The following is a 5,956-nucleotide window of genomic DNA, read 5'->3' as shown; positions in this document are numbered from 1 at the left end:
GAGTGAATTACATCCATATTTAGTGTGAAACATCCTTTGGGAAGGACAATCATATTTTATATAAATGAGATAGGTCCGACCCCTAGGGGCAGAGGGGCGGGGCCCCAAAAGGGGAAATTTCTTAATTTAAGCTTTTAAATCCTACTCCTCCTTCATCCATTAATGGATTTTATCCATATTTGGTGTGAAACATCATTGGGGAAGGACAATCATATTTTATGTAAATGAGCCTGGTCCGACCCCTAGGGGCAGAGGGGCGGGGCCCTAAAAGGGCAAATTTTCTTAATTTTAGCTTTAAAATCCTACTCCTCCTTCATCCTTGGATGGATTTCATCCATATTTGGTGTGAAACATCAATGGGGAAGGACAATCATATTTTTAGCTCACCTGGTCCAAAGGACCGAGGTGAGCTTATGGGATACCGCAGCATTCGTCCGTCATCCGTCAACAATCGACTTCTTCTCCATAACCGCTGGTCGGATTTCAACCATCTGGCTACTAACTGAAAATTGTATGATTCAACAATATTTCAATATAAATTTGACTGGGGAGCATAGAGCATCCTTTCCATATAAATGGGCTACTAATGCTGAAAATTGGATACAAATGATGATGGGGCTGATCCCCCCCCCTGGGTGCCTGTAGGGTGGGGTCAAAAGGGGGTCATTTAGCTATTTCCATATAAACGACTTTTTCTCTGCAACCTAAGAATTGGAAGAGCACTTATAATGCATTGGTAGCATCCTATAGGGTCTGGGATTTGAAAATTGTACAAATGATTTGGCTGACCCCCCGGGGCCGTAAACGGCAATAGTATGCGAGGTCAAAAAGGCTCAATTAGGCTACTATTTTTCATATAAAATTACTTTGTCTCTGAACCATATGTATTGGATAGCATATTTTGGAATGGTAACAATAGCATATTTTGTATGGTTGTGATTTCAAAATTAAACTTTGGAGTCAATTTTGGCTTATTTTTTCTAATGTGTCAGATTTTTCTAATTACTAACAAAAAGCCAGTGTGAGCGATACAGGCCCTGTATATAAATGAGCCTGGTCTGACCCATAGGGGCCAAAAGGGGAAATTTTCTTAATTTAAGCTTTTAAATCCTACTCCTCCTTTATCCCTTGAATGGATTTCATTCCATATTTGGTGAGGAAACTGTGAAACATCATTGGGGAAGGACAATCATATTTTATATAAATGATCCTGGTGCTCCAAATGGGGAAATTTTCTTGAGGAAAAGACAATCATATTTTATATAAATCATCAACTAAGGAGTTCCTTGATTGTTTAGTAATCGTAACCAATACTTTATACTGACTTTGTTGTTTTGTGCACATGATTCAGATGGTATATATAACCCTCTTGTTTAATCAATTTGAAACAGAGCTGAATAAAGGGGAGTTGAGTAAAATTATATTGGGTTTCTGCACAATTTGGTATAATATTTTGAGTAAATTATATTGAACCTGCGCAATTTGGTACAAGAACCTCAATCATGAGCCGCCGGCTGGGATTTAGCTCCTTAGGTCATAAAAAAATCAATTTTGAGTTTTTTTTGTTGATTCACAATCTACAGGTTCTTAGGATTAAATGGTTTAAAAATATTTTCAAAGCGTCGACATTTGACAATTTTACACATAATTGAATGTATGTAACATTTGGTTTGTAAAATGACGTTGACGTTTTACATGACGTTGTTTTACCTCCGCTGTTTAACGTCATTTTTGACAACGTCATCATTGAGGTTAGTTGTATAACACTTTATTTTTTAATTGATGAATGATACAGATGTATGTTACATGCTTTATATATATTGCATGGACTTAATTTACTTTTTGCATTTAATAGGCTACTATGTATAAGTAGCATGCCATCAAAAACTAATACCCAACCGAACTACAGTAATGCATGATGTACACGTTTCCGGTGGTTATCCTGTCAAGAAAGAGCAACTAGCTGTTAAATGAATGGATAGTTATAACAAACAAAGCAACATATATATATGTTGTTTAGATTCATTTATTTAGTACAATGATTATTAACAACATATAATTATAACAATAAAGATCCGATTACTAATATCTTCTACATTTACATTTCATGTTCTCACACTACCTCAACCACATCTCTTTCACGAATTATTACAATCTCACATACAACTTGTACCTCTTCAAGCCCTCTCATATTATCTCAACATGATGTCTCACATTACCTCTTCATGCCCTCTCATATTATCTCAACATGATGTCTCACATTAATTTCTTAATTGACTTAACATACTGTGAATCATATAATCAACTGAAAGATAAAACACATTACACGTATGCAGAAATAAATTTCCAGAATACTTTGAAAGAAATTGCAGAAATAAATTTCCGAAATACTGCGAAAGAAACTGCTAAATTATAAACATAAACATGTTGTTTGATAGAAAAGAATAAAGGTATGCTATATGTGTATTAATCATAATACAGTAGACTACAGAATCAAGCAGAATTATAATTATAATCAATGCATGATGCACAAAGACATTAATAATTAAGAGAGGCAGAAGAGAGATGGACAGACAATCTTTGTTTTGTTGCAGGCCCAAATGTATATTGTTAAAATAGTAATGACTTAAAACATTTGACATTTTGAAACAATCATCAGAAACCAAAAGGAACCAATTTTACTGATGACAAGATCATTTTACTGTATATAGTTTCTTTTATTCACGTGGTGATTTTTACTTCCACGATCATTAAATACCTACGAAATCAATGCAAAGAGTGAAAAGTACAATAATTTACATACATATAGATTATTACTGTTAGAAATTAACAACTGCAGGATGTCCCCCTCTTGAATAAGTACTATTGAGTAAATCAAAGAGTAAGATGTGTTCAGATTCCAGATGTTTGACTTACTGAGTACCCTTACAGTGGCTACATGTACAATGTACAGCTGCTGTATGTATAGTTAAAGTGAACAGTCGGGCAAGGATGCCAAAAGTCGGTAAAAATGGTGTGACTGTATCCAGTATAATTTCTTATAAAATAGAAAAATAAAATTTCTTGTCAAAATCTGTCTGCGTACGAAGAAATTAATTTAAAGTATAGGAATCCTAAAATGTCATCCCGGCTGACTATGTCCGTGGTTACATTTCCACGCAGCATCGCTTTCAATGCTTTCCACTTTTCTTTATTTCAATGGTCAGAACTGGGAAACGTAAGCAGAACTTGACCGTCGTATTAATATGCGAGAACTTTTGGAAGGCCAATGAACGCATTTAGACTGATTTTCTTTGCCCGACTATTCACTTTAAGGGATCATTCATTAGCTAAATACAATGTACATTACTGACATCGATGCATCAGTACTACTGCAAAATTATCTGTTAGACACAAAAAAACCTCACAAGGACACATTAGATCATATCAATTTTTTTAAACAAACTTTACTTTACATTAGTATCAAGAATGAATGTCTGAACCCTAAAACTATAGAATATATTAAACTCAAAAACATGTTTGATTTATTCTTCTGTATGAGGTTGTGTAGATTTGGTAGGCTCTGGGACAGTTGGAAGAGGGCAAAGAAAGTGATACTAATTAGATAAGTTCTTACAAAACAAATTATGACAAAAAAGTTTACTTTGGTTTATTTGATTTATTTAATTACTGTGTACATTTTACATCTTGTAACTGGACAGGACTATTACAGGATATGCCAGCTTTAAGAGATATAGAAAAATTAGAATACCAAGAAAAAAAATCTCTGACCTACGGACAGTACTTTATAACTGCCTATGTGGGTTGATCTACCATGAAAATATATTTAACATCTGCAAGGAATTTAAATTGTTTCTATCACCATTTCAAAATGTAAAAACACAGTAACTGAATGATTTCCTCTCCTTCAACTCAAATATAGGTGTACAGTTTGCATTTAAAAAAAGAAATAATACCTGAAGTACAAAGCACCTTCCTGTCTACAATTGGTGGGTAGAAGTACACTCTGGGCAAAATCAAAGGTGTAGTGGACATCATCAAGGTCTAGGGAAGCTGGAGGAATAGGAGCATGTGACTTGGGGTGATCTCGGAGACCTGCAATAGCAGCCTGACACCTTTCTCGATAATGATCTCTCTCCATTTGAGCTGATGAAATGTGGTTAGCAAAGTCTGTAGTGACCTCCATTTTGTCCGTCTCTGTGATAGCCTTTAATGTACCAAAATCTTGTCAAAACATATATTTATATTTTACATTATTTCATTTTTAGCAAGTTGATTAATTTAGACTTAAAAAATATCACTGCTTAAAAGATATTTCAAAAAATTAAATAATTTAATAATTATTTTGTTCACAAAACCTTCTTTTGATTTTCATTTCATTTTATAAGTATTTTTTTTAGTTAAAACATTGTACCTGTATCAAAAGGAAGTACATGTATTATGACTATTTAAATATCTCTGCATATATGCATAGCAATAATTATCATACCTTCAGTATGCGATTCCTGAAGGATTCACACTTGTGACAAACATCAGTCTTACAGGACATAAATTGAATATGAGGGAGACACTGATGCCAAATTCTCCTGAATGTTGTCTCGGAAAGACATCTGTTTCCTGTTTCACTGTTGAAGATAAAAAAGATTCCATCATTTTATCTTCAAGAGTCATGACTGTGTGAAACTATATAGAATAGTAAATTTGAATTATTATTCTAAAGCCTAAACAATTTAGCAAAACTTTTAAAAGATATTGTGTTCTAGCCATTGAGTAAATAAAAGCACACATTTGTAATTATGTTAAGGATGACTTTGAGTTATATAAATTACATCATTGTGCATAAATACCACTGTACTCATACCTTGAAATAAACTGTACTAAACTTGTTGTTCCATGATCATATGTTACAGCATTCTTGGGCTTTTTCCCTGTGTTTCCATGTATCCTAGGAACCGCACCATGCTTAATAAAATGGGTTCTGATATTTTTTTAAATAATGCCCACTTGAGGTTGTTGAGTGTTATAGGAAAACATGTCTTACAAATATTTATGTTCTGGGAACTGGTAGTCAAACCAATGTCGTTTCACATTAGGCCTAGATCCACCATCCATACTCCTTGTTGTACCACACGCCTGAAGCTGGCCTATTATAAACATGTCTCTGACATCTCTGTCCATTCCCTGTATGTTCAGTCTATTCTCAACAATGTCACTGTTTCTAAACTTTGCTTGTCACACATACGAGTTGTTTCGCACTCTTGTTCCGTGTTGTCAGTATCATCCTCAAATTTATCGTCACCACTAACACATGTTTCTTGATCAGATTCAATGTATCCTTTCACTACCATTTCTGATGAAAATACTCATTCTGGTATTTTAAAATAGGTGAGTGTGTTACTGATTTACCGTAGTACTGTTCGCTGTCCTCCTCATCACTTACAATATCGAAATCACATTCATTTTCCTGGAACTGGTGATGATCACCGCTAACCTGACTCGATACATGTACTTCATCAGTACTGTTTCCTCGGCTCGTAGATGGGGAAAAAAAATGGCTAAAATCGGTATCTATCTCTGCCGCCAGCTCACTATCGCATCCAACAACATTGAAATTTGGTGGAAACATACATGGTAAACTTCCTCGTGCCTTACAATCAACACTTTCGTTCTGTCACATCTTTGTAGCGAATGTAAACAAACTACAAGAAGTGTGTTCTGCAGAAAACGAGAAACCCCCATTCGCTTCGATATTTTCTGTTGATTAAATATTTTTATTAACATTAACGGCCAATGTTATTGTTTGAGAAATTAACTGACATATACAAGGTTTCGGAATAACTATTTGAGGTATATGCATAATTAGACATATCAAGAGTATTTTTCGTTTTTATGACGCAAGTGAGGTTTCCATTTTCGCGCCGCGAAATGGAAATAGTACACAAATATTACATCTGAC

General features: G+C 34.4%; 1 pseudogene; it reads right to left on the bottom strand.

The window, feature by feature from the left end:
* Positions 1-2,721: 2,721 nt before the first annotated feature.
* Positions 2,722-5,626, bottom strand: LOC138310167 (uncharacterized; annotated as a pseudogene).
* Between the last annotated feature and the right edge of the window lie 330 nt (positions 5,627-5,956).

This window comes from Argopecten irradians, chromosome 16, assembly GCF_041381155.1.
Source record: "Argopecten irradians isolate NY chromosome 16, Ai_NY, whole genome shotgun sequence".
Classification (NCBI taxonomy): domain Eukaryota; kingdom Metazoa; phylum Mollusca; class Bivalvia; order Pectinida; family Pectinidae; genus Argopecten; species Argopecten irradians.
The sequence above is the reverse complement of the archived record's forward strand: the minus strand, read 5'-3'. Positions and strand labels throughout refer to the sequence as shown.